At 47.3% G+C, this 27,748-nt stretch overlaps 1 pseudogene; it reads left to right on the top strand.

Moving 5' to 3' along the window:
- The first annotated feature begins 1,158 nt into the window (after positions 1-1,158).
- The window catches only part of LOC115478670, a 44,447-nt pseudogene continuing 17,857 nt past the window's right edge, over positions 1,159-27,748 (top strand).

The raw sequence follows: 27,748 nt of genomic DNA, 5'->3' as shown, positions 1-27,748 counted from the left end.
TTAAACTTTTATCCCAAAGCAGTAACATAGTAGATGACGGCAGAAAAAGACCTGCAGGGTCCATCCAGTCTGCCCAACAAGATAAACTCATAGGTACTACTTTTTGTGTATACCTTACCTTGATTTGTACTTGTCCTTTTCAGGGCACAGACCGTATAAGTCTTGCCCAGCACTAGCCCCGCCTCCCGCCACCAGCTCTGGCACAGACCGTATAAGTCTGCCCAGCACTATCCCCGCCTCCCAACAACAGCCCCGCCTCCCACCACAGACTCTGCCACCCAATCTCGGCTAAGCTCCTGAGGATCCATTCCTTCTGAACAGGATTCCTTTATGTTTATCCCACGCATGTTTGAATTCCGTATTTGTAGTCCATGATTCTATGCATGGAAATCAGTGTTGCAGGTCCTATAATGCACCAGGATGAGGTAAACAGAAATCTAGGACTGGCCAAAAAGTCTCTCTCTCTCTGTCTTGGAATGGGCAACTTGGCAGCTCTTCACTGCCAAGTTACCCATTCCAGGAGGGAGACTTTTTTGGCCAGTCCTGGATTTCTGCCAACTTCATCCTGGTGCATTATGGGACCTGCAGCACTGATTTCAATGGATAGAATCATGGACTTCAAATCCCACACTGCTTTGGGATGTAAGTTTAAAATCAGGACTGGCCAAGAAGTCTCCCTCCTGGAATGGGTAACTTGGCAGCTCTGAAAACAATAGGTCCTGCCAACCACCAGGCACACTGAAAAAAAACAAAAACAAATAACTGCAGGCATTTTCACCAGTAGGGAGGGTGAGAAATTCCAAATAACCCATTTACTCTTATTATTCTGGGAGAGATGGTGTTGGGGTTATCATGATTGGGGGGGGGGGGGGGGTGCATAGCTGAAGATTTGCCATGGGCACCAGAACTGGCCAAAAAACCCTGTTTCTCAGAATTGGGCAACTTGGCAACTCTGCTCTTGCTGTTTCCTGATTGCAGCACAGAACTGCCAAGTTAACTTGCTCCAGGTTTAACTTATATTTATTTATTTTTGTACATTTTTTTATACCCCACGTTTTTCCCACAGTTTTGCAGGCTCAAAGTGGCTTACAATGCACTGAACCAGTGCTGCAGGTCCCATGAATCAGATGCACCAGGATAGGATTGCCAGAAATCTTGGACTGGTTTAATTAGATAACTTGGGCAACTGGTCTGATTCTGCCAGCGAAGAAATTCAGCTGAAAAGCGTTGTTTATGTGCCAGTGTCAGATGGGCAGTCGTATGACCCTTGTGCAACCTGACTCATTTTCTAGCTCTGCCTTTGGAATGATCTGTGGGAGGAAGTTCAGTAGCAAAGTCCACAGCTAAACGCTTCCTGATCCCGGACAGCTGGTTTGCAAGAAAGCGATGATGAATCCTGTGGAATGTCCCAGTAGTTGGGGCAAAACCTTCCTCTTTCTTGTTAAAGGGAGTTATTGTTCGGCACTATAGGACTTGAGCTTCCAGTCGACTTAAGAAGCGGAAAAATCAGACCAGAGCAGCTGCCTTAAAGGAGCCGGGTTGAAATCCTGCTCGGCTCTTTACACTTAACCGGGGAGAAAATAACACGTCCAGGACCAGAATCTCGTAGTTATATCTGATGATGGACAAGAGGGGTGAGTTACTTTTATTTTTTATTGCAGAATTTGTAGGTTTGTGGAGCGTGCACTTACCTCTCCCTTTGGAAACTTCCCCTAATCAATCCTTCGAAGCGGTTTGTAAGTAAACTGCCTCTAGGCTTTGTCCTATTCGCAGAGCAAATAAGTCTGGAGACACCTTGTGGTTCCCAAATATTTTGCCTGGCTTTGCTCTCCAGTTTAAAACGAATGTGGCCAGAATTTACGAGAGAGAGAGATCCGGCTTTTAAATATCTTATAGTGAAAACAATTGAACACCTGGCCTACGCTTACCCTACCCGTTTCTTGTGCTAATAGGCCAAGTTTTTACCATTTTTAACCCGTTCTTGTGTCTCTTGTTTGTTTGTTTGTTTTCCTTCATGTCTGTCGGCTCACCTTGCTGAGCTTTTCCCCCTGAATTACTTTATCTGGTGTTTTTATTTATTTGACAGTAGGGATCCATTCAGGAGTATCAAATAGATTTTATACATACAGACTTTTAAAGGGACTGGGTAAAAGCTGGATCGTCCAGATCCTGCGCGTTCCATCGTACTAGGGTTGTAGCCAGATGGTCAGTTTTGGGTGGGCCTGAGCCCAAGGTGGGTGGGCATGGAATTTGCACCCCCCCCCCCCCGGTACCCCTCCAGTTTGCTCCACTCCTCCCTGCCCACAAACCCCAAATGTTAAATACTTGAGCTGGCGGCGATCCCCAAATCCTGCCAGCTGAAGATTTCTTCCTCCTTGAGCAGCCGGCAGCACTTGCCTCAAATTGATGCTGTTGTCAGCAGGCCGTGCATGCTCAGTGCTTTTGCACGTGCAAAAGGGCAGGTCTCAGCATCAGATCAAAGCACGTGCTGCTGCCTGACATTTGGAAGAGTGCCGGCTGCCCAAGGAGAGAAAATCATCAGCTAGCAAAGTTTGGGGATCCCCACCAGCCACAGCAAAAGTGTCACAATTTGGGGTGGGCCTGAGTCCAAAGTGGGTGGGCCCTGGCCCACCTAGGCCTGCCTGTGGCTACGCCACTGCATTGTACATTGGGTTGGTGCATCAGTGGTTCTAGAAGATGTGGCTTTTGAGCCCCCAGAGATGTACCGGATCCGCCCAGTGGAAAGCATAGGATCCGTCTCCCTTGTCTTCTCTCTCTCGGCAGTTCATCTATGCGTCCTCCAGAACTCTTGGCGGCTTTTAAAGTGAAACAAAGGGAAGCTAGATCCCCTGCATCGTATGTCAGATAGATTTGGGAAAGCCATCGCTCATCTCTGGAAATGTTAGTGGCATCTGTTTTGGGATCTGCTGGGTACTTTGAAGGCTGGATTGATGGAGCTTGGCTGACGTCACCAATGTTGTAATTGTGTTTAAAAGGGTCATGGATTTGGCATACTGCCTTTCTGTGGGGCAACCAAAGTGGTTTATATATACCATATGCAGGTACTTTCTCTGTCTTTAGTAGGCTTACTGTCTAAGGTGCTGATGCGCAAAGGTCCAACGCTAAAGCCAACAGCAGAGACCCCATAGCAAAAGAATATGGATCATTCCATGCCAAGTGGTCTAAAATTAAAAAAAGTTCCCACCATCATGTTCTCCAATTTTATTCAAATTTTATCTGTTGCACGAGTCAGGTGTTAAACGAAATTTCCCAAAATTTGAGGTCTCTAACTGCAATGGTTGCAGATCTAGACCCCCTTTTCTGAAAGGTTGTCAGTCCATGAGCGCGTGACATTTACCAAATGTCAGACAGACTCTTTTTTGAATAATTGGCTTTGAACTTTGGTACATTTTACCATTTGCGCTGACAGTGCCAACTTTGAAGAGATCCTTGAGGGCAGTTATAGATGCTGGTTAGTTGCAAATCTGGCAGTATTATGTCCAGCACAAGCATAATGCTTGTTCAAAATTTCAAGTCCGTATCTTTCTTTGCATGGAAGTTGTTGAGGTCTGAATATTGGTCCAAATATGTTCCGATGAGTCACAACCAATTTTGATGCACACTTTGAGTCAACTTGTTTGACTGGATTTTGCATCCATAATGTTAAAATGTATTTCATTGGAATTAGCATCAAAAACTGTACAGGAGTTGAATTTTTTGGCCATTCTTATAAAAGTGTTTGGATTTTATTAGACCCCAAAAATGGCATTTTGGTAAATGTCACGCGCTCATGGACTGACAACCTTTCAGAAAAGGGGGTCTAGATCTGCAACTATTGCAGTTAGAGACCTCAAATTTTGGGAAACTTCGTTTAACACCTGACTCATGCAACAGATAAAATTTGAACAAAATTGGAGACATGATGGTGGGAAGGTTTAGACCACTTGGCATGGAATGACCCTAGAGCAAAATCCTAGCTTTCCAATGCTTAAAAGGAATAGCATTCAAATTATACGCGTTCAATGAAACTGAAAGCAAGGGGGAGAAATATGCCTGGCACCAGTGGCGTAGCTATGGGGGACCACGGGGCTTGGGCCCCCCAAATTGGCTCTGGGGCCCCTGTTTTTTTTTTTTTTTGTTACATTTGTACCCCGTGCTTTCCCACTCATGGCAGGCTCAATGCGGCTTACATGGGGCAATGGAGGGTTAAGTGACTTGCCCAGAGTCACAAGGAGCTGCCTGTGCCTGAAGTGGGAATCGAACTCAGTTCCCCAGGACCAAAGTCCACCACCCTAACCACTAGGCCACTCCTCCACTGTTGCTACTATTTGAGATTCTACATGGAATGTTGCTATTCCACTAGCAACATTCCATGTAGAAGTCGGCCCTTGCAGATCACCAATGTGGCCGCGCAGGCTTCTGCTTCTGTGAGTCTGATGTCCTGCACGTACGTGCAGGACGTCAGACTCACAGAAACAGAAGCCAGCGCAGCCTTCTACATGGAATGTTGCTAGTGGAATAGCAACATTCCATGTAGAATCTCCAATAGTATCTATTTTATTTTTGTTACATTTGTACCCTGCGCTTTCCCACTCATGGCAGGCTCAATGCGGCTTACATGGGGCAATGGAGGGTTAAGTGACTTGCCCAGAGTCACAAGGAGCCGCCTGTGCCTGAAGTGGGGAATCGAACTCAGTTCCCCCAGGACCACAGTCCACCACCCTAACCACTAGGCCACTCCTCCACTGTTGCTACTAGTTGAGATTGTACATGGAATGTTGCTATTCCACTAGCAACATTCCATGTAGAAGTCGGCCCTTGCAGATCACCAATGTGACCGCGCAGGCTTCTGCTTCTGTGAGTCTGATGTCAGACTCACAGAAACAGAAGCCTGCGCAGCCTTCTACATGGAATGTTGCTAGTGGAATAGCAACATTCCATGTAGAATCTGTAATAGTAGCAACATTCCATGTAGAATCTCCAATAGTATCTATTTTATTTTTGTTACATTTGTACCCCGCGCTTTCCCACTCATGGCAGGCTCAATGCGGCTTACATGGGGCAATGGAGGGTTAAGTGACTTGCCCAGAGTCACAAGGAGCTGCCTGTGCTGGGAATCGAACTCAGTTCCTCAGTTCCCCAGGACCAAAGTCCAGCACCCTAACCACTAGGCCACTCCTCCACTGGTGGGGGTCCCCAACCCCAACCACCACCAGCCGAAGTGTTTGTCTGTCCCATGCTGGTCTCGCACTTGCCTCCTCTCCTGTTTCCAGTAGGTAGGTGGGGTGCAAGGGGAACGGACGCTCCCCTGTATGAATTTTGAATAAAACGGCACCTATACAGTTCAGCCCTTCAGGTTCACATTGTCGCTTAGGGCCAGCTCAAGGGACCGTGGCACCCTGCTCCGACTTTTGGTTTGGCACCTCCCCCGGCCTATATTTAAAGGAGGTTTTCTCCTTCTGAAACCCGATGGTGCTTCACCTAATGCTGCTCACATCAGCCCCTGCAACTTCCCTCTGTCACACTCTTGTGGAAATGGGAAGTTATGTCAAAGGAGGGGCTGGGGCGCGGAAGAAGAAAGATACCGGGTCTGATGCGGGTAGCGTTAGGTGAAAAAGCGGTCTGTGTTTGGGAGGGGAAAACTACCTTTTAAAGGTAGATAGGAGAAGGTGGCCTGCGATGGAAAGAGGAAGGGGGTTGCTGGCTTTTTTTTTCCCCCTGCACACGCAACATCAGATAAGCTCTGGGCCAGCTTAACCTATAGAGCCAGTGACATCACAGGCTCAGGTGTTTGGCTTCCTTTATCTCCAGTTCCCTGAGCCAGAGCCTCACTTTGTCTATAGGTTAAGCCAGCTTTGCTGACGCCTTAGATGGTTTCCCTGTAAAGCGGGATAGTACGCCTGTATAAAACTTGGAAACTTGGTAGACAGACAGAGGTTGTTACAGGGGCGTAGCCAGACAACAGATTTTGGGTGGGCCTGGGTAAGAATTGGGCGGGCACCAAGTGTTCTCCCCCCTTCCCCTCCAAAAAAAATTTATCTCAGCTGGTGGGAAAACGCTTCTTTCCACCTTGGCAGCAAGCATGCACTGAAAACTGAGCATGCGCAGGTGCCGGTGTTGTGGAGAGTAGCATGTTCGTTACCATCAGCAGGGCCGTGCCTAGGGTCATTGGCGCCTCCCTGCAGACTATCAGTTGGTGCCCCCCCCGTGTGGCATCTCCTTTCTCTCAACGTGCCCCTAACCCCGCCGCTCGCTGAGCAGCTGAAGAGATAGATTCCCCGCTTCACTTACCCGGGTGTAGAGCTCGCAGGCGGACATGTCTAGGCGCTGATGGGGAGGGAGGGAGGAGAGCCGAGCCCAAGCGCTGCGTGCAGGAAGGCAGCAGCGCATGCGCATAGGCGCCGACGTGCCAACGCGGTACGGTACGGTTTATTTTTTAAATTTTGAAATAGAAATCGACCGGCAGCGGCGCCCTTGAAGGCAGGCGCCCCCCTGCGGTGCTTACCCCGCTTACTGGGTTGGCACGACCCTGACCATCAGGGGGAAATCTTCAGCTGGCAGAGCTTGGGATTCCCACCAGTTACCACTAAACATGTGCTACTGTTGGGTGGGCCTGAGCCATAAATGGGTGGGCCCCGGCCCACCCAAGCCCACCTGTGGCTATGCCACTGGGTTGTTAACCCTCTCAAATAGCTCCACAACTGGGCAGCACATTTGAAAACAAAATTAAAATGATGTTGTTCACCTGATAGACAAATGATGGAATTTGTTGACTGAAGAATCCAGTTAGCATCGCTGGGTTTGAAAAGGTTTTAGACAAATTCCTGGAGGAAATGGTCATAAACCAGTGTTAGCCATGTACATTTAGGAAGGCTGCTGCTGAACTGTAAGGAATGGTTCCACTGTTTGGGATCTTGCCAGGTCTTGTGACCTGGCTTGGTCACTGCCGGAGATGGGATGCTCGTCCGACACAGTCCTGCATATCTTTATATTCTTAGCTGTTCATCCCCTCTGTCATTTTGGTTGCTCTTCTCTGTATCTTTCTAGTTTGACTCCAGTTTCTATGTTTATTGCAAAGATGTGTAATATGTGTACATGTTTTTGTGCACAGGCTGAGCACTTGTCTAAAATCACACAGAGATGAGACATTTTAAAGCTGATATTGAAAGGGTTTATGCTGCTGTTACTGTAGGTTCCTAAATTGGCCTCTTTCAAAATTTACTAGGACTGAGAGTCTAAATTTTATGTTTTAGTTTCTCAAGATTGATTTTTGGATGGGGGAAAAAGTTAGTTTAGCACTGATTTTCATCATTAAGTAACTAGTCTCCTGTATCTAGAGAAAGGAATGTCAGGCCAAATTTTTAACTTACAGGTTTCTAAATTGTAAGCAAAGTTTGGACTTATTAAGTGCAGTAAAAATGAGCAGTTTCTGTGCATTGTACAAATAAATGTGTGGTAATTGCAAAGCTTCTGCTGAAACTGTTGGGTCTGCCTACCATCTTCCCATGTAGACACTATAGTTACTGCATTTGCCCTGGGATTGTGCATTTTGCACTGAGATTTCTGCGCGGAAATTGAAGCGTATTCATAACAATGCACATAAGCATGTGAACCAATTATCAACACTAGGCATTAATTAGAATTTACATGCACTACTTGCTAAGCATATTCTGTACAGTGGTGCACATAAATTCTAACTCGCATAGTTGAAAAGTGGCGGGGTCATGGGCGTTTCTAAAATCTATGCATGCGCCTATAGAATGCACCCGCTAAACTCCTAATTCAGGCATCAGGATTTACACCAGGATTTACTTGGCATAATTGGCTGTGACTAAAGTAAGTCACATGGACCGGCACTTGGCGTATTATATAAACTGCGTGGAAATTTAGGCTTATTCTATAAAGTACGCCTAAATGAAGGCATACTTTATAGAATATGCTTAAGCGAATTTCATTTTGCCGCTGAATTTTTAGGCATGATATATAGAATCTAGTCCTTATTGCAAAAGCACTTAACGCCACTTCTGAGGTAGCGTTAGGTGATCTGCATTATTGGTTGTAGTAATTTACTTAATGTTAACTATAAGGTGCAGTCCATGACCACTCCCTACCTTGTTCCATGCGGATTACGTAATGCAGGAATTGTTGCACGTTAAGGGTGCGATTCTATAAATGGCAGTCAAATGGGCAGAAAAAAAATGGACGCTAAATGCTATTCTGTAAAGGGCATGTGCCGATTCTCATGCCCTAATTTTGAGCGCCAGACTTGTACCTGCTAAAACCTGGTGTAAATGCTGGTACTTATGTTTGGCGTGCTGAGGTAATATTCTACAACTACACACGCAACTTTTCAGAACGTCTCTGACACGCCCGTGGCCATGCTAGAGGCCGACAGAATTTTGGTGTCGGCACTGAAACCAATCTGAAATCCAGGTTTGGGTTTCGGCTGAAAATGCCTGTGTATTTTTGGCTGAAACCAAAACTCGCACACAGTTTTTGGCGACTTTAACCCCCTAATTCCTGCATTAACTGCTTAACACACTTTGGTAAAAGGGTCCTTTAAGCTTCTAAGTTTGACTGGAAGAAGGGGACAAATATAGGAACCTCACTTAGGGCCCCTTTTTATTAAAGCTTAGCACACGCTAAATGCTGTGTGTCCTGTTTTATATCTATGGACCACGTTGTTCTTGGCGCATGTTACTGTCTGTTAGCATGTGCTGGGCTCTAGTTAAAGGGCCCCATAGGCTTCTAAATTTCAGAGCTCAGATTTATTATTATTTTTTTAATATTGGGCCCTTTGTGAATATAATGTTTTTTTGCACTGTAGTTTTCAAGTTTATTGTAACCCACAGAGGGCACTTGTTCAGTACATTGAGAGAGAAATTTACGTTTGGATCTGCAACTTTTTCATAAGGAGGAGCACAGGGTTCGCAGAAGAGGAGCGAGGATGGAATCTTGAAACGGTCCCCGTTTGCCTTGATTCTGAACCAGTTTCAAAAGAAAACTTCTTTGGGAAAGCGAGACCGCCCGTCGGTAGCGCGATTTTTCCAGGGCCTGGGGGAAGACAAATCCAAAGCTGAGGAGAAAGCGGAAACAAAAATCTACGAAGACAAGAACGCTGTCATAGCAAATGGTCACCATCGTGATGTGTCTGAAGCAGGTAACTTACTGTCATTTTCAAGAGGAGGTCCTGCCTTTTAATTTACACCCTGCTCTTTGGATGTACAGTACTATTTCATTCACATAACCCAAAGTTCATGCTTAATATTTGTTAAAATGTTCGGGTGTTTTCGTACAGGGGATTCTGAGCCTTCTGGTCCTGAATCATCTGAATGGAAGAAAGTTAAACACTTCTATCAGAGGCTTGGTAAGAAGCCTAACAGCAAAAGTCTGAACCTAAATAACTGTGGGTTGACTGCAACTGATATAATGGAGCTAGGTATGTCTACTTTGTACTGTTACATAGCTATAAAGTTTGGTGGTAAAATGCAGTTCATTTTTGTTTCATTTTTGGAGAACTGTGTGTGTTTGCATTGTGTTTAAATCTATAGGCTTCCCTCATTTTGTTTCTGCTGGAAAATGTTTTTATACTTAGAGGGTCTGTATATAGAGATGCCGCAGAAAAAAAATCATAGAGTGGGAACTGGTCATCTCTAAATTCTCATCTCAGCCCTTCCTTAATGGGACAGTTTCACATCACTAGATTAATATAGCTTTTCCTTGAGGCATTTCCCAGTGGCTTCCTCTTGGCTTTCGATATCTGCTGCTTTCCTGCCCAAAAGTTTAATAACAGGAAAATGTATGGAAAAAAGGGGACCATGAAGGAAGGTGTCTAATGTTGACTTCTGAATAAGACATGAACATTTGCCTGAGGAAAGGTTTGGTCGTCTGATCTGAATGATGTATTGTTCATTCTTCACTCAATGCATAGGTACTAAGTTATCAACTTTGTGTATGTTATTCTATAGCTATAATTACCATAATTTACACTGTGGCTTCTGTCATGTTGTTGTCTACCATATGAGAAGAACTTTGGAGCCTTACAAAGGGAGCAGGGTCGTGGTCACTTCTTGGCCTCTTGTCTCAAGAGTAAGCCAAGGACTGATCCCTCATAATATTTATTTTTTGGTTGAGTTTCAAAATGATTACAATATGGGTATCACTGCCGTGGCCGTGCCCCCGTGTCCAGACTCACCTTTTTCCAGTGATCTGGCTCTACTCTTCTCTGGACTGCCCTTTCCTTGCATTGATGCTTCTGCTGCCTGTTTCCCTGTTATCCAAGCCTCATTCTGGAGATTATCCAAGCCTCACTCTGGTGTTCTTGCACCCAGGCTCCACTCTGCAGCCCAAGGGCTCCATCCCAGAATCTGTGATAGATTACAAAGGCCCCCTCGTGGCTGCGACAATGGGGAAGGAGAGGTGGAAGTTAATACTCTGTCATCTGACTCCTTCCCTAGATTGAGGAACTTATTTATATCGGTGCTTATCAATCTTTCTGTGGCTATGACCTCATTTGTACGGCCACAGAAAGTGCATGACCCATCCAGAGGTTCAGGCTTATGACATCTTATGGAGGGCATTCTCAGGTTGTGCCCCCCCCCCCCCCCCCCCCCCCCCCCAAAATGCAGGTTTCATGACCCCATCCCAGTTTGTGAAGCTCTGGATTATATTATGATCTTGACTGAAGTGGGAAGGTTAAACCTCCTGATTAAAATGTAACAACCATACAAACTGAAATGTCATGTTTGTTGAACACAGGAAAGCTGATCTCCGCCCTGGCATGATTAGGTCTGGATTTGGAGGACTCCTCTAAGCTATATTAGTATAGGTCACTGTAAGTTCACAGCTTCATCACATTCAGGGTATACACACATTTTATTCTAGTTGCTGGACTAGAGCAGTGCAGGCATCCAGTAGCACTACAGAAAAGATCAAATACTTTCAGTGGGAGACTTAAAAAAAACCAACTGATACCATATGTTACCTCAGAGAGTTCTGCTGCAGGCTTTGAGTTAATCTCTCACCTAACTATGAGGTTGAGAGGAGGTTCTCCTTAAGGAATGTGTTTTACTTCTTTGTGTTTTCTCTTTCTGTGATTCATTCACAACTAAACAAAATAAGTACATAAGTAATGCCATACTGGGAAAAGACCAAGGGTCCATCGAGCCCAGCATCCTGTCCACGACAGCGGCCAATCCAGGCCAAGGGCACCTGGCAAGCTTCCCAAACGTACAAACATTCTATACATGTTATTCCTGGAATTTTGGATTTTTCCAAGTCCGTTTAGTAGCGGTTTATGGACTTGTCCTTTAGGAAACCGTCCAACCCCTTTTTAAACTCTGCTAAGCTAACCGCCTTCACCACTTTCTCCGGCAACGAATTCCAGAGTTTAATTACACGTTGGGTGAAGAAAAATTTTCTCCGATTTGTTTTAAATTTACTACACTGTAGTTTCATCGCATGCCACTAGTCCTAGTATTTTTGGAAAGCGTGAACAGACGCTTCACATCCACTTGTTCCACTCCACTCATTATTTTATATACCTCTATCATGTCTCCCCTCAGCCGTCTCTTCTCCAAGCTGAAAAGCCCTAGCCTCCTTAGTCTTTCTTCATAGGGAAGTCGTCCCATCCCCGCTATCATTTTAGTCGCCCTTCGCTGCACCTTTTCCAATTCTACTATATCTTTCTTGAGATGCGGCGACCAGAATTGAACACAATACTCAAGGTGCGGTCGCACCATGGAGCGATACAACGGCATTATAACATCCTCACACCTGTTTTCCATACCTTTCCTAATAATACCCAACATTCTATTCGCTTTCTTAGCCGCAGCAGCACACTGAGCAGAAGGTTTCAGTGTGTTATCGACGACGACACCCAGATCCCTTTCTTGGTCCATAACTCCTAACGTGGAACCTTGCATGACGTAGCTATAATTCGGGTTCTTTTTTCCCACATGTATCACCTTGCACTTGCTCACTTTAAACGTCATCTGCCATTTAGCCGCCCAGTCTCCCAGTCTCGTAAGGTCCTCTTGTAATTTTTCACAATCCTGTTGCGATTTAACGACTTTGAATAACTTTGTGTCATCAGCAAATTTAATTACCTCACTAGTTACTCCCCATCTCTAAATCATTTATAAATATATTAAAAAGCAGCGGTCCTAGCACGGACCCCTGAGGAACCCCACTAACTACCCTTCTCCATTGTGAATACTACCCATTTAACCCCACTCTCTGTTTCCTATCCTTCAACCAGTTTTTAATCCACAATAGGACATTTCCTCCTATCCCATGACCCTCCAATTTCCTCTGTAGTCTTTCATGAGGTACCTTGTCAAACGCCTTTTGAAAATCCAGATACAGAATATCAACCGACTCCCCTTTGTCCACAGGTTTGTTCACTCCTTCAAAGAATTGAAGTAAATTGGTCAGGCAAGATTTCCACACACAAAAGCCGTGCTGACTTGGTCTCAGTAATCCATGTCCTCGGATGTGCTCTGTAATTTTGTTTTTAATAATAGCCTCTACCATTTTCCCCGGCACCGACGTCAGACTCACCGGTCTATAATTTCCCGGATCTCCCCTGGAGCTTTTTTTAAAAATGGGCGTTACATTGGCCACCCTCCAATCTTCCGGTACCACGCTTGATTTTAAGGATAAGTTGCATATCACTAGCAGTAGCTCCACAAGCTCGTTTTTCAGTTCTATGGGGAATGATTGTGGCCTGCTTTGGAGCCTGCTAAACGTATGCACGGCGGGCACCTCAAACCATATAGAGCTGATAGATACATACCAGTGAAACACTCTCTTCTGGGCGCTTCCTCGGGTCTGGGGTCTGAGCGGGCGGGAGGGCCTCCTCAATGGGCAGACTCCTTTGGACTCTTTCACTTCATAGTTGACGGGCGGTGCCTCCACCTGAGGAAGAGAAGTGGTTAGTGGGTTCGGAGACCCTCTTCTCCTCCCAGGAACTCTCTGTTCCATATCTCCTGTGGGATGCAAGCTGGCGCTTAGTTATAACAGCCCCAGAGGGCCGTTGACTCTCGAGGGCCATTGAATCCCGAAACGCCTTCCAAGATTAAAACACTCCACAGTCCAGCAGTTTATATAAAAATTAACTGGAGCTTTAACTAACCTCTGCAACCAGCAGTTCAGTGTGTTCGAACCAAATAAATAGGTAACAGTCCAATGTAAATTGGACTTGATTTTAGCAGAATATTTACAGGAATGCAGATACAAAATAAATACACTTTCTGCAACTCCTTTCCTTATCATCTCTTCAAAATGGCAATCACCCCAAACTGGCTATACTCCTCCTTTGCGCAGGTTCAGGGCTCCAAGGTCCTGACCCCTCTACAAGATGAAACTCTCCCTAGTTCCCATCTCCAGCTCCTGAAAGTGTGGAGGAGTGGCCTAGTGGTTAGGGTGGTGGACTTTGGTCCTGGGGAACTGAGGAACTGAGTTCGATTCCCACTTCAGGCACAGGCAGCTCCTTCTGACTCTGGGCAAGTCACTTAACCCTCCATTGCCCCATGTAAGCCGCATTGAGCCTGCCATGAGTGGGGACGCGCAGGGTACGCATGTAAAAAAAAAAAAAAAAAAGATACTATTGGAGATTCTACATGGAATGTTGCTATTCCACTAGCAACATTCCATGTAGAAGGCTGTGCAGGCTTCTGTTTCTGTGAGTCTGACATCCTGCACGTACGTGCAGGACGTCCGACTCACAGAAGCAGAAGCCTGTGCGGCCACATTGGTGATCTGCAAGGGCCGACTTCTACATGGAATGTTGCTAGTGGAATAGCAACATTCCATGTAGAATCTCAAATAGTAGCAACAGTGGAGGAGTGGCCTAGTGGTTAGGGTGGTGGACTTTGGTCCTGAGGAACTGAGTTTGATTCCCACTTCAGGCACAGGGAGCTCCTTGTGACTCTGGGCAAGTCACTTAACCCTCCATTGCCCCATGTAAGCCGCATTGAGCCTGCCATCAGTGGGAAAGCGCGGGGTACAAATGTAACTAAAATAAATAAATCCCCTTGACCCACTCTCCGGAGCTCACTGACAGCCTCTGTCCGTCTGGACTATGACTGCTGTCCCATTAGCCGTGGGTTGCCAGTTCACTGATTTGATGGCACAGGAAACTTGGACCACCAAAAGACCACCTGCAAGAACATGGTAACACTTTTTATCTTCTCTTAACTCCTCCCAACATGCTGCTCGCCCTCTTTCTGCACCATTTTGCTGCATTTTATTTCCTAACCCGTCCCCTCGGGCTGGGCTTACTCCCCACACAGGGACCTCCAGGATACCCCCCCCCCCCCAGTGACCTCCTACCAGGGCTCTACCCTCTAACACCATACAACGGGGGGGGGGGGGGGGGGGGTTATACCAGCATACCTATACTTGGGTACTTTTATTCATTTATAAGTTACAGTTCAAAGTGATGAGCACAAAATGTTAATGAGAGACCTACATAAATTATGCATTGCAGGGTCCTGGTAGTGATTGCTGTCCCTGATTTGGTTAGTTCTTTCAAGAAATCCTCTAAAAGGGTACCCCATTTCCCCCACCTTCGTTCAGAGTGCTCGAAGTACAGCAGCTTGCCGACATTGGTAATTATGGCAAGGAAAATTTCATAAGCAATTGGAAAAGAGAACTACTGGACAGAGACCTATAACCCAATAGTTCTAAGCAGTGCATTTTTCTAGCAAAAAAGGTGCCAGTACCCAAATGCCAGGCCACCCTTCAGGGGTGGAGTGATCATTGAGGGACCCACCCCACAATAGCCAGGACCCCTGCAACCAGTCATAGAATCTATGACAAGGCAGAATTGGTGTGTAGAGCCTGAGCTCTTTCATTAAAACTTGGGGATCTTGGGTCAAATTTAGCAGACAATAGAAAAGGTGCCGGTACTCAGTACCCCCTCAAAAAAAGCCCTGGTTCTAAGTCGGTTACTGTACTTGGGGCCAGGACCTGTCCCAAACAAATAATAAAATAGAAGATAAAATGATACCTTTTATTGGACTAACTTAATACATGTTTTTGATTAGCTTTCAAAGGCAATAATACCTTGTTTTTCATGTATGTGAAACATTAACAGCATTCCAATGACATTCTCACAGGGATAGGTGGGGAGGGGGCGAGATACAGGGAGAGGCGGACAGGGCTGCCGAGAGACTGGGCTGGGCCCGGGGTAAGGCCGCCGCTCGCCCCCCCTCCGTCCGCCACTGGGCGGGGCCCCCTGCATTGAAATCACAGCGCCTCTCACCTCCGGTGAAAGCGCTGCAGGCAGCAGGGCAGGAGGTCGCCGCCGTTCGCCCCCCTCCGTCCGCCACCGGGCCGGACCCCTGCATTGAAATCACAGCGCCTCTCAACTCCGTGTGAAAGCGCTGCAGGCAGCAGGGCAGCAGATCGCCTCTCTTCAGGCCTCCTTCCCTCCCTGTGTCCCGCCTTCATCTGACGTAACTTCCGCAAGGGCGGGACACAAGGAGGGAAGGAGGGCCGAAGGGAGGCGATCTGCTGCCCTGCTGCCTGCAGCGCTTTCACACGGAGGTGAGAGGCGCTGTGATTTCAATGCAGGGGTCCGGCCCGGTGGCGGACGGAGGGGGGCGAACGGCGGCGACCTCCTGCCCTGCTGCCTGCAGCGCTTTCACCGGAGGTGAGAGGCGCTGTGATTTCAATGCAGGGGTCCGGCCCGGTGGCGGACGGAGGGGGGCGAACGGCGGCGACCTCCTGCCCTGCTGCCTGCAGCGCTTTCACCGGAGGTGAGAGGCGCTGTGATTTCAATGCAGGGGGCCCGGCCCGGTGGCAGACGGAGGGCGGGTGGGACTGCGGTGCCGGGCCCCACTTCTCGGTGGCCATGGAGGTGGATGGGTGATCAGAGGGGACAAAGCAGTGTAAGTTTTTATGGTTTATAATGTGATAGGAAACCAGTTCTTTCTGATGGATGTCAAAGTATTTCATCATTTTATCTTCAAGGTTCTTACATTCCTGGATTGTTTTGAAATTTCCTTTTAGTATTCTGATCATAAAGTAATTAATGCATTGTTCTCGTCTTGCAAATGGTCTTCCTGGTTAGCTCTGTGGTGTTTAGTGTGGTGCCTGTGTAAGTTAATTCTTGTCTTAAAACAACTGACCTGTCTCTCCAACATAGCCTGTCTCTCTCCACATTTTTTTTTTTGCTTTGAAGAACAGCTTGAGTAGGATCCCCATAATGATTTTATTGTTGGAATACTACAAGGAAATTTAAAACAAAAATCCAGGAGTGTAAGACCGCAATGAAATATTTTGACATCCACCAGAAAGGATTTAACGAAGATCTGGGTTTCCTATCCCATTATAAACACTAAAAAATGATACTGCTTTGTCACCCTCTAATCATCCATCCATCGCCCCATGTTTCCCACCTCCCTCTCCAACCCCATCTTCCCCCCCCACCCCGCCTCCTCAGACTGTCATTGGAATGCTTTTATTTTATGTATTCTGATATTCATGGATTTATTTAACGCCTTTTTGAAGGAATTTACTCAAGGTGGTGTACAGTAGGAGTAAATCAAATGTAAGCAATAGACAGTTACAGCAGTAAAAATATTCAAATAATACAAAGTATGGCATCGTATACTAGTTAAAATGTCAACATAGTACACAATACATACATAGTATATAAATTTGTCATCTTTTGTCATTTCTGACCCATGGAAGAAGGTATTTCCTTAGAAAACTGGTTGAAAAATGTATTGTCAGTCCAATAAAAAAAAAAGTATATATTTTTGTTGTTGTTGTTTTTATTTCTATTTATTACCTTTTAAAAGTGGACTAACATGGCTACTACATCAACTTATCTAAGGTAGTTGGAAGAAATTTGGGCAAGAGTGCCTGTCTCGTAAGCTAGCAAACTACACTTAGCGAAGGGCTGTCTCTTCCCTTCCACTACATATACAAAAGGTCTCCATTATGACCTGCCTTCCCCCCCCCCCCCCCCCATGCATAAGGCAGTGTCCTCTTGCACATATCTACTGTTTTGAGCAGCAGTGTTGATGAGGAGGTGTGAGGCTTTCCATAAGTGAAGATCCATATTCTGCTCTTGGTGCAGAGAAACTGAAGCAAGACCCAAGTATAGACTTGGAGCAAGGAAGGCAACTTCCATTCCCAAGACCTGCTGGCATACTCCTGGCCACCAGACTGCAAGAAGTGTCAAGTTATCTGGATACGTTTTCCTGAATAGTATTAACCTCATTGTGTTGAGCTGCCATGGCCATTTTTTTTAAAACATTTGTTGTTTACAGACAATAGATTGAAATAAATAACATTCAGATCTAGAAATGAAATGTACAGGTGACAACACTTATGAAAAAGGTGGTGGGTATAAATGAGCTTTTTCTTTGGTTGGTTGTCTTCTAGTTCGCTTGCTACCATTTCTGCCGGATGTGGAAGAACTTGATGTTTCATGGAATGATTTTATTGGCGGTGCCCTGAGACTCCTGACCATTGAGCTCCATCATCTTAGCAAATTAAAAATCCTTCGACTAAATAACTGCAGACTAACAGCCGAGGACACTAATGCCTTAGGTAGGAATTGCACCCAGTGTTTATATCTGTGATGGACAAAAAGTCATTTCGTAAGACTTCAAGCTTGTCCAGGAATCCATACGAATTCAGACATGACCATGTATATTGTCGAAGGTAGAAATTACTATAGAAAGTGGTAATTGAAGAGTATCAAAAAGCGAAAGTTGATGATGCTACCACAGTGGTAGACGAGGGACCTAGATGTGACTCCTGGGGTAGCTTGTCTTTTGCCTGACCAGCTGGGCATTCTTATATGCAGTAGCATAGCAAGCTCCAGGGATGAACCTCTATACAGAATGGTAGCTTTGAAGTGTGCATTTCACCCTCGGGTCCCTGAAAAAGGGGCCCAGTCGTACTTGGAGGGTAATTCTATATTGGGGTATCTGTAGCAAGCCTGTTGTCTAAAGAAGAGCAGGCACCTGTGAGAAAAGAACGGGGAGCGGGAATGCGAAATGGGGTTACGAATTGGATGGAGCAGATGGGTTAGCATGGGCTGGAATAGGAGTGGAAGGAGGGATTAAAGGAAGGCAGCAAAACAGCAAAGGAAATATTAACAATTTTTTTTGTTACATTTGTACCCCGCACTTTCCCACTCATGGCAGGCTCAATGCGGCTTACATGGGGCAATGGAGGGTTAAGTGACTTGCCCAGAGTCACAAGGAGCTGCCTGTGCCTGAAGTGGGAATCAAACTCAGTTCCTCAGGACCAAAGTCCACCACACTAACGAGTAGGCCACTCCTCCACTGTTGCCTGTTGCTACTATTTGAGACTCTACATGGAATGTTGCTATTCCACTAGCAACATTCCAACATTCCATGTAGAAGTCAGCCCTTGCAGATCACCAATGTGGCCACGCAGGCTTCTGCGAGTCTGACATCAGACTCAGAGAAACAGAAGCCTGCGCAGCCTTCTACATGGAATGTTGCTAGTGGAATAGCAACATTCCATGTAGAATCTCCAATAGTATCTATTTTATTTTTGTTACATTTGTACCCTGCGCTTTCCCACTCATGGCAGGCTCAATGCGGCTTACATGGGGCAATGGAGGGTTAAGTGACTTGCCTAGTCCCACTAGCAACATTCCATGTAGAAGTCAGCCCTTGCAGATCACCAATGTGGCTGCGCAGGCTTCTGCTTCTGTGAGTGTGACGTCCTGCACATACGTGCAGGACGTCAGACTCACAGAAACAGAAGCCTGTGCAGCCTTCTACATGGAATGTTGCTAGTGGAATAGCAACATTCCATGTAGAATCTCCAATAGTAGCAACATTCCATGTAGAATCTCCAATAGTATCTATTTTATTTTTGTTACATTTGTACCCTGCGCTTTCCCACTCATGGCAGGCTCAATGCAGCTTACATGGGGCAATGGAGGGTTAAGTGACTTGCCCAGAGTCACAAGGAGCTGCCTGTGCCTGAAGTGGGAATCAAACTCAGTTCCTCAGTTCCCCAGGACCAAAGTCCACCACCCTAACCACTAGGCCACTCCTCCTGCAATTGAGCAAATTGGCTACAATCCAGCCACCTCCCACCATCGACACAATATGAATCCTGTCCTTAAAGACCTGGCTGGTCGGTATTTGCTCTTTATTTATAACGAGTACAAATGGCAGGCATTCAGTTACCAGCCTGCACATCCTCTGCCTTTGTGTGATAATTTTGGGGGTGTGCATTGTGAAGCACCACTCATACTATGCCCCCACCATGTGACCTTTGCAGGTGTCCAAACGTTGGCATCTCTCCTGTATCCATGTTGAGATTGCGCCAGGTCTAAAATTTCCATTTCCATGTGCGTGCTGTTTGCATGTATATGTGCTAACATTTGCACATGCCATGTTTCTACAATGAGGGCCTCTGTGTGCATAAGGGGGTAATTTAGAGACATGGGTATGTAGAACAGTGTTTTATGTATTCAAGTAGGCTCTTATAGAATTGCCCAGATGCCTGCGTATGTACAAAGTAGATACACAAAGGTTTAGCACCTACTTTTCTGCAATGTACGTGTACTATAGTTGGAGGGATTGTTAGTTGTGTGTGGGTTGTATAAATGTACACATACACGACTATTTTTACTATTACATACATGCATCCAATTACACCTGCCATGGGGCTGGTATAAACATGCACTTAATTTCTTTTGGGTTATTTTATAAAGACAAGGGCTAAAAACAATTATGCACAAAATGGACCAAATTCTATATATGGCAATTGAAAAAAAACTGCGCTCAGTGCTATTCTATAAACTTTGCCTAAAGTTAGGTGCAGATCGGGTATATTCTATAACACTGTGTGTAAATTTTAGAAACATCCACAATCCACATATGCCCCTCCCACGGCCACGCCCCCTCTTGATATCCATGCAGTCCAATTTACGCACATTACCTTATAGAACGCACTTAGCGAGCTATGCGTGTAAATCCCAACTAGTGCCAATTAGTACCAAATTGCTTGTTAATATCCAATTAATGCTGATTGGCTTGTTACCTAATTAAAGTTCCACACACACATCGGTTATGCATGCCGATTTGTTCGCAGAAGTCTAGTCGCCTTTTATAGAATCTGTGGGGGAAAATAGTTTTATGCAACAAAGCCCTAAAACAAAATGAAAGTTTTCCTGAATACTCCTCATATATAGCACAGAAAATAAAGCATCAAGCGCCCTACTTTTGATTGTAAGTAGAGAGACCTCATCAGGGCCGCCAAGAGACTAGGCCGGGCCCGGGGCAAAGCCGCCGCGCCTCCGCCGCTGCAGTCCGCGATCTCACCTGCCTGCCTCCACGGCTCCAGGCCCCCTTCATTCAAACCGGCAGTCGCAGATCGCGTCTCTTCTGGCCTTCCCTCCCTGTGTCCCGCCCTCGTCTGATGTAACTTCCGGTTTCCGCGAGGGCGGGACACAGGGAGGGAAGGCCAGAAGAGAGGCGATCTGCGACTGCCGCTTTGAATGCAGGGGGCCCAGAGCCGAGGAGGCATGCAGGTGAGACCGGGGAATGCAGCGCCGGCAGCCTGACCCCGGCACCGGGCCCCCCTTGGAGGCCCAGGGAATTTCCCCCCCCCCCCCCGCCCCCCCTCTCGGCAGCCCTGGACCTCATCTGTTAATGCAAACACCAGGCAGGAGAGGTAACCACTGCTAGTCTTTCTTTTTCAAATAACTGTGGGGCCATGTGAAACTGGGTCTGGTCAGTTTCACCTGTCTTGTTAGTGTGGAATCTTGCTGTTCAGAGAATTGTTTTTCATAATAAAATTTAATATACCACCTGGCTCGTACAGATCACGGCGATTTACAAAAATAACAATAATTGTTTTTAAAAGAAAGGAACTCCAGATTATTGAAAGGACAGACCTGACTTCAATCTGTCAAGGCATTCATTCACCTAAAAGTAATTATTAGCATAGTTATTAAAATATTGTCTTCACATCACAGATATTGTAGTATATCCTTATATGCTGATTATCAATACAGTACAATCAAATGCCTTCAGGAAATAAAAATAAGCTTAACCTTAAATTTCTTTTAAATTCATTTCTGCACGTAAATCTTTTGGCATATTAATCCATAGAGAGGGTTCTGGACAAGAGAATGCTCTTTCCTTCGCCCAGACTCCCCTTGTTCTATTTCTTGGATGTGCTACTATTCTAAAATCCTGCCTACCTGGATAGGGAACAGATAAAATACTGCTCGCGGCCGTCACCCTTCATCTAGGACTGTTACGAGAGAGACGACAAATTTCCCTGGGACCAAGTACATAGATGGTGAGCTCTTGACTTCTGCCAGTTTGGTTGTTAGCAGTGGCATACCAAGTGGGGGGGGGGGGGGGTCCGCCCCGGGTGCACACCGCTGGGGGGGGGGGGGGGTGTGCTGCTGCGCGTGCCTGTCCTTCGTTCCTTCCTTCCATGCTCCCTCTGCCCCGGAACAGGAAGTAACCTGTTCCGGGGCAGAGGGAGCATGGAACGAACGAAGGACAGGTGCGCGGCACCCCCCCCAGCCGCGTGCACGGGGGGGGGGGTGTCCTTTCGCCGGGGTGGGGGTCGCGCTGCACCCGGGGGGGCGGGGCGCATCGATGATCTGCCCCGGGTGTCAGTCCCCCTAGGAACGCCACTGGTTGTTAGGTTTTGGACAATGAATGTTTGTGAAATATGGTAAATACATTTGATTCAAGAACTGGGTCCATCTGCATAGTTTGGTAGTGTCAGAAATCGGACCTGTCTGCAGTTTGCCCATCCTGATGTAGAATCCAGAAACGCCCCCTCAATTCACACCCAGGGCAAGGGATGACTGGCTTCCCAAGACAGAAAGGATCTAATCTGAACCACCCAAAAGTATCTGTTTAGATTGGATACCCCCCAGTCCACCCTCCGCTCTCTCTCATCAGCACCATCTTGGAAACTTAGGGTGGGTGTTTCCTCCAGATGTCTTGAAAAAGTTTACATTGCTAAAGTGTTTAATGTTCCCCAATGTATCTATCATATATGGATCCTATTCTACCACAACCACACTTTGTACTTGTGCGCACTTTCTATTTGTTCAGACCGGAACCGGCGAACGCCGCTACGGTACTATGTAAGCCACATTGAGCCTGCAAATAGGTGGGGAAGTGTGGGATAGAAATCTAACAAATAATAATAATAATAACAACATTTTAAACAGGTTGAAAAGAAAAATCATATACTCAATGTCCTGATATAGAAACTTATAGGTAACAACTACTGTATTGAACAACAGCCCAGAGCTCGTAATGGCTCCTCCCATTGTAAATGGAAGATGAACAGGAGTTACTCATTGAGTAACCAGACATTTGTTTACCAGAAGGGCAGGGATTACTTCACGGTGGAATACTGCTACCTGCCTTCTTATAAATACATAATCCATTTTCATGGGAAAAAACAACTGAAGGAAGCTGGTTTATTCAGGAGCACAGTTCTTAAGATTTTAATGTTGGATAGATTTCAGAAAGGCAAGATGTTACCAAATAAATTGTGCTCTATTTTATTATTTAACATTTTTTTAACATCTTGCTCTAATTCAGGGGTTCTCAACCCAGGCCTTGGGACACACCCAGACAGTCAAGATTTTCAGGATGTCCACAACAAAATATTCATTTGTCTTCATTATATGCAAATCTCTCCATGCATATTAAATTGTAGATAGCTTGAAAACCAGATTGGGCTGAAAACCCCAGCTCTAGTATATACATATATATGGATGTCATCAGTGCATGAACCAGTAAAGCAGTGGTGTATCCAGAAGGCAATTTCTGGGTGGGCCCAGAGAGTGAAGTGGGGGTGCATTTCACCCTGTCCCCTTTCCCCCAACCATGTAAACAATTGCTACCTTGGCTAACAGAGATCCGCAAGCCCTGCCGGCTGAAGACATTTTCCATGGAACCCCCGGGCCTTCTGAACTCTGTGGCAGTCAGCAGGCATGTTTCTGGAGTCTAATGCTGGTACCCTGGCTGCACACGCTCAGTTCTTGCGCATGAACTGAGCGAGCGCAGGGGTGCTGGTGTTAGTGACTGGAAGCATGGCTGCTGCCTGCCACAGAGTTCAGAAAGCCCGGGGGTTCCGCAGAGAATTATCTTTAGCTGGCAGGGCTTGAGGATCTTCCCCCCCCCCCCCCCACCTACAAAGCTGATGTGCACTTCTGCTGAGTGGGTGGGCCTCTGCCCATCCCTGCTTAACCTTCTGCAATAAAGATGATTCAAAATGATTAAATATCTGTTAAGGAGGACTTGTTTGTTGAGATTTGATAAAAATCGACTTTGTTGCAAATCAAATCAAAGTGATCTACAATCCAAAAAGTAAACAAAACAAAGCAAGAGAGAACTCCATTAAAATATAGGACAGAAACCATCAATCATTCAACACAGCCGTTCCAATATATATATATATATATATATATATATATATATATATATAATAAAACGGACCTCTAACATACACTCTCTCACACACACTCTCTCTCTCCCTCTCTGACACACACTCTCTCTCTCTCTCTCTCTCATTCTCTCTCACATACACACTCCGAGGAAAGGGGGGCATGGAACACACTGGGGAGGGAAGGGGGGGCCAAGAACTCGGAGGGGAGGAGAGATTGTATTCTAGAAGAGCATGGCAAATGCCTGCCTCTTTCAATAAGGTAGACATGCAGTGGCATACCAAGGGGGTGGGGGCGGTCCACCCCAGGTGCACGCCACTGGGGGGGTGCCACGGCGCGCGCCTGTGGGCTCCGACTTCGCGAACTTCGCTCGTTCGCTGTACTTCCTGTTCCAGGGCAGAGGGAGCTGCAGCGAACGAGCGAAGTTCGCGAAGTCGGAGCCCACAGGCGCGCGCCACGGCACCCCCCCAGCGGCGTGCACCCAGGGGGGTGTCATTTCGCCCAGGGGGGGAGGTGTCATTTCGAAGGCGGGGGGGGTGCATCAGCGATCCGCCCCGGGTGCCATCCACGCTAGGAACGCCACTGCAGACATGTATTATGCCCATAATTGAAAGCTCTATCTCAATTTACCAATAACCAGTGTTCTTGGGGATGTATTGCAGGAAAGGCAATTTGTCTTATTCCTCAACTGGAAGAAATGGATTTATCATGGAATGGTAACATAGGAGGAAATCTCCATTTGCTAATGGAAAGATTCCAGAAGAGCTGCAGTCTGAAGGTACTGATGCTGACGGACTGTAATCTAACATCAGAGGACGGGACTTTGTTAGGTATGTTGATTTTTTTTTTCAAAGAACTCATTTTGTGGGATGATATTATGAGCAATTTTTTAGGTATAACCGTTGGCGTAGCAGGGGGGGGGGCGGGAGGGGCGGTCCGCTCCGGGTGTCAGCTTTGGGGGGGGGCTCCCTGCCAGCTCCCCTCCCCCCCCGGGTGCAGCACGATGACACCCCCCCCCTCGGCGCATCGACACCCCCCCCGACCCAGTGCCTACCCTCCTCTGTCCAACCAGCTCCCTACCTTTAAAAAGATATCAGAAACCGAGGCGCAGCGCCTCGCACCTGCACGTAAAAGAAATGTGGACCGTCTCATCGGGCCTTCCCTCGCTGTATCTGTCCCGCCCTCCGCTGACGCAACTTCCTATTTCCACAAGGGCGGGACAGACAGAGCGAGAGAAGGTCCGATGAGACGGTCCACATTTCTTTTACGTGCAGGCGCGAGGCGCTGTGCCTCGCCTTGGATTCCGATATTTTTTTAAAAGGTAGGGAGCTGGTTGGACGGAGGAGGGTAGGCACTGGTTCGGGGGGGGGGGGGGGTGTTGCACCAAGGGGGGTATGTCATCATGCTGCACCCGGGGGGGGGGGGGTGCAACGGCGTACCGCCCCACATCGGGTGGCAGCCCCCCCTCCCCTTGCTACGCCACTGGGTATAACTTTTTCTTTGCGCTAACTACACTATTAAACGAGTGAGGGTAAATGTGCATATATTTAGATTGCATTTCAACTCTGACCCTGTTGAAAATGACATCATCCTTATTAGATCAAGATCTGTTTTTCAGTAAGGTAGATCCCAGGCTGTACTATTCTATCCATCCCCCTCAAGTTTTGGGCCCAGTCCTTCAGCTAGATAGATTTAACCATCCCATTACACTTTCCAGCTTGAAGTTGATGGTTGACACTAAATACCCCCTACTACAGGAGTTCTGGCCAGAGGCGTAGCTAGGTGGGGCACGGGCCCCTGCAGATTTAGCCCTGGCCCCCTTGCTTTGACCCCCCTTGCCGCCGCCGCTGTCAGGTACCTTTGCTGGCGTAGGAACGTGCAGGACGTCAGGACTCACAGAAACAGAATCCAGATCAGCGAATATGCTGGACTTTGATACCGGCACTGCAGGGGACTTCGGCTGGTGGGGGTTGGGGACCCCTGCCAGCAAAGGTACCTGGCTGTGGTGGGGAGGGGGGGTTGAAAGGGATGGTAGAGTGGTGGCGGTGCCGGGGTGGGGGGGGGGGTCAAAAGTGGCAGAGGGGGTCGGCTGCACCGGGGAGGGGGTTAAAATGTGCCCCCTCACCTCAGGCTCTGGACCCCCCCTCCTGCCAAAGTCTGGTTACGCCCCTGGTTCTGGCATTAGATCATAACTTTGATGGGGGAGGGGGAATATGTAAATCTTTGTATTTATGGCAGGGACAGTAGCACACGTTTTCGTTTGGAAGGGCAAAGAAACCAATCTCTAGTCTAGCCCCTAAGCTCTGTAATTGCAGATGTGTTGGGCAAAATATTGGTTGGGCCTATAGTCCACCCCTGTTCTGCTGCTTATGACTTGATAGTAATGAGAAAAGAGAATACAAAATCTTGTCACACTGAGCTCTCCGTAAGCAGTTTGTCCCATGGGTATCTCTTTCTTTAATTGACGGCAATCCCTGGAGCAGTAGGTTTGCAGGAGGGAAGTGAGTGGTTTGTTGCTTTCTGTCCGATCTGGAGGAAGATACTCGCCTCCACAGCTGAAGTGCACAGAACTATTTGGAAGCACCTCAAATCAGTTTCTACTATTGGTAAGACCGGGAAGACTAGCAGATGAGTTTTTCCAGGTCCTAGGGCCAGGGCCGCCGAGAGACTAGGCCGGGCCCGGGGCAAGGGCGCCCCACCTCCACCCCCCCCCCCCCCGGTTGCAGTCCCCGGTCTCACCTGCCTGCCTCCACGGCTCCGGGCCCCCTGCATTCAAAGCGGCAGCCGTAGATCGCCTCTCTTCTGGCCTTCCCTCCCTCGACTCCCGCCCTCGTCTGATGTAACTTCCGTCTGATGTAACTTCCGGTTTCCACGAGGGCGGGACACAGGGAGGGAAGGCCGGAAGGGAGGCGATCTGTGACTGCTGCTTCCAATGCAGGGGCCCGGAGCCCTGGAGGCAGGCAGGTGAGACCGGGGACTGCAGCGCAGGCGGCCTGACCCCAGCGCCGGGCCCCCTTGGTGGCCCGGGAAATTTTGTCCCCCCTGCCTCCCCCCCCCCTCTCGGCGGCCCTGCCTAGGGCAAGTGCAATCTGAGACCGTCTCCTTGCCCAGAAATAGGTCAATATGTGGAAAGATAGATTTGCTTTTGGGTTTTTTTTTTTTTAATTTGCCAGAGGATATGTTTCCCTGCAATAGTAACAATACCTGCACTAGTGAAGTTTGTTACCCTGTCTGTCATTTGCAGTACCTGAAACTTTTTTTTTTTTATCTCCATGTAGTTTTATTGAATTTAAAAAGACGTTATAATGCCAAAGCTCCTAGTCAGTAACACAACACTAAGCTTAAAGTTTTAAGCCCCCCTCCTCATAGGCGCCGATTCCATGGGTGCTGTGGGTGCTCGAGCACCCACAATATTTCACCCACCGGAAGTTCGTTCCCTCCCTCCCTCCCTCCTCCCTTCAAGTTCCAGGCCCCCCTCCCTCCGAATTTTAAAAGTCTATTTTACCTCTTCGGGGTTAGGGCGGCAGCAGCGGTAAAAAGCATGCAGGCTCGGCTCGGTGCTTAGTTGTTTTCCCTTCTCTCTCAGCTCTGGTCCCGCCCTTATTTCCTGTTTCCGCACGGGCGGGACCAGAGCTGAGAGAGAAGGGAAAACAACTAAGCACCGAGCCGAGCCTGCATGCTTTTTACCGCTGCTGCCGCCCTATTCCTGACGAGGTAAGATAGATGACTTTTAAAATTTGGAGGGGGGGAGGGAAAGGAGAGAGAGAGGGGAGGGAGGGAGGGGGGCCTTGAACTCGAAGGGAGGGGGCCTTGAACTGAGAGGGACTGGAACAGGGAGGGAGGGGGGCCAGGAACTCGGGGGGACGAGGGAGGCGGGGCAGGGGGGAGGGAGTGGGGATGGGGTGGAGGGGGGAACGCAGCACCTGTAAAAAAAAAAAAAAAAAAAAAAAAAAAAAATTCAGCACCCCCAATCATTTTGAAAAGTTGGCTCCTATGTCCCTCCTCCCCCCTCTGGGCTGATCTATCAGGTACAAATAGTAAGGGTAATGGGATTTGATATACCACCTTTCTATGGTACAGTCAAAGCAGTTTACATTTTTATTATTTGCAGCAACTTTCTCTGTCCCTAGTGGGGTCGCAATAAGTTTTTGTACCTGAGGCAATGGAGAGTTAATTGACCCCTTAACAGAAACCCTGTGTACACAGCTACTTCCCTTTTACCTTATGAGCGACCAGACCTTTGGGTGGCTCAGAATTCCTCTGTGATAACAGACCCCTTAATAACCTTCCCTCTAATACCCCCTAATC

Source organism: Microcaecilia unicolor, chromosome 10, assembly GCF_901765095.1.
Source record: "Microcaecilia unicolor chromosome 10, aMicUni1.1, whole genome shotgun sequence".
Taxonomy (NCBI): Eukaryota; Metazoa; Chordata; class Amphibia; order Gymnophiona; family Siphonopidae; genus Microcaecilia; species Microcaecilia unicolor.
The sequence above is the reverse complement of the archived record's forward strand: the minus strand, read 5'-3'. Positions and strand labels throughout refer to the sequence as shown.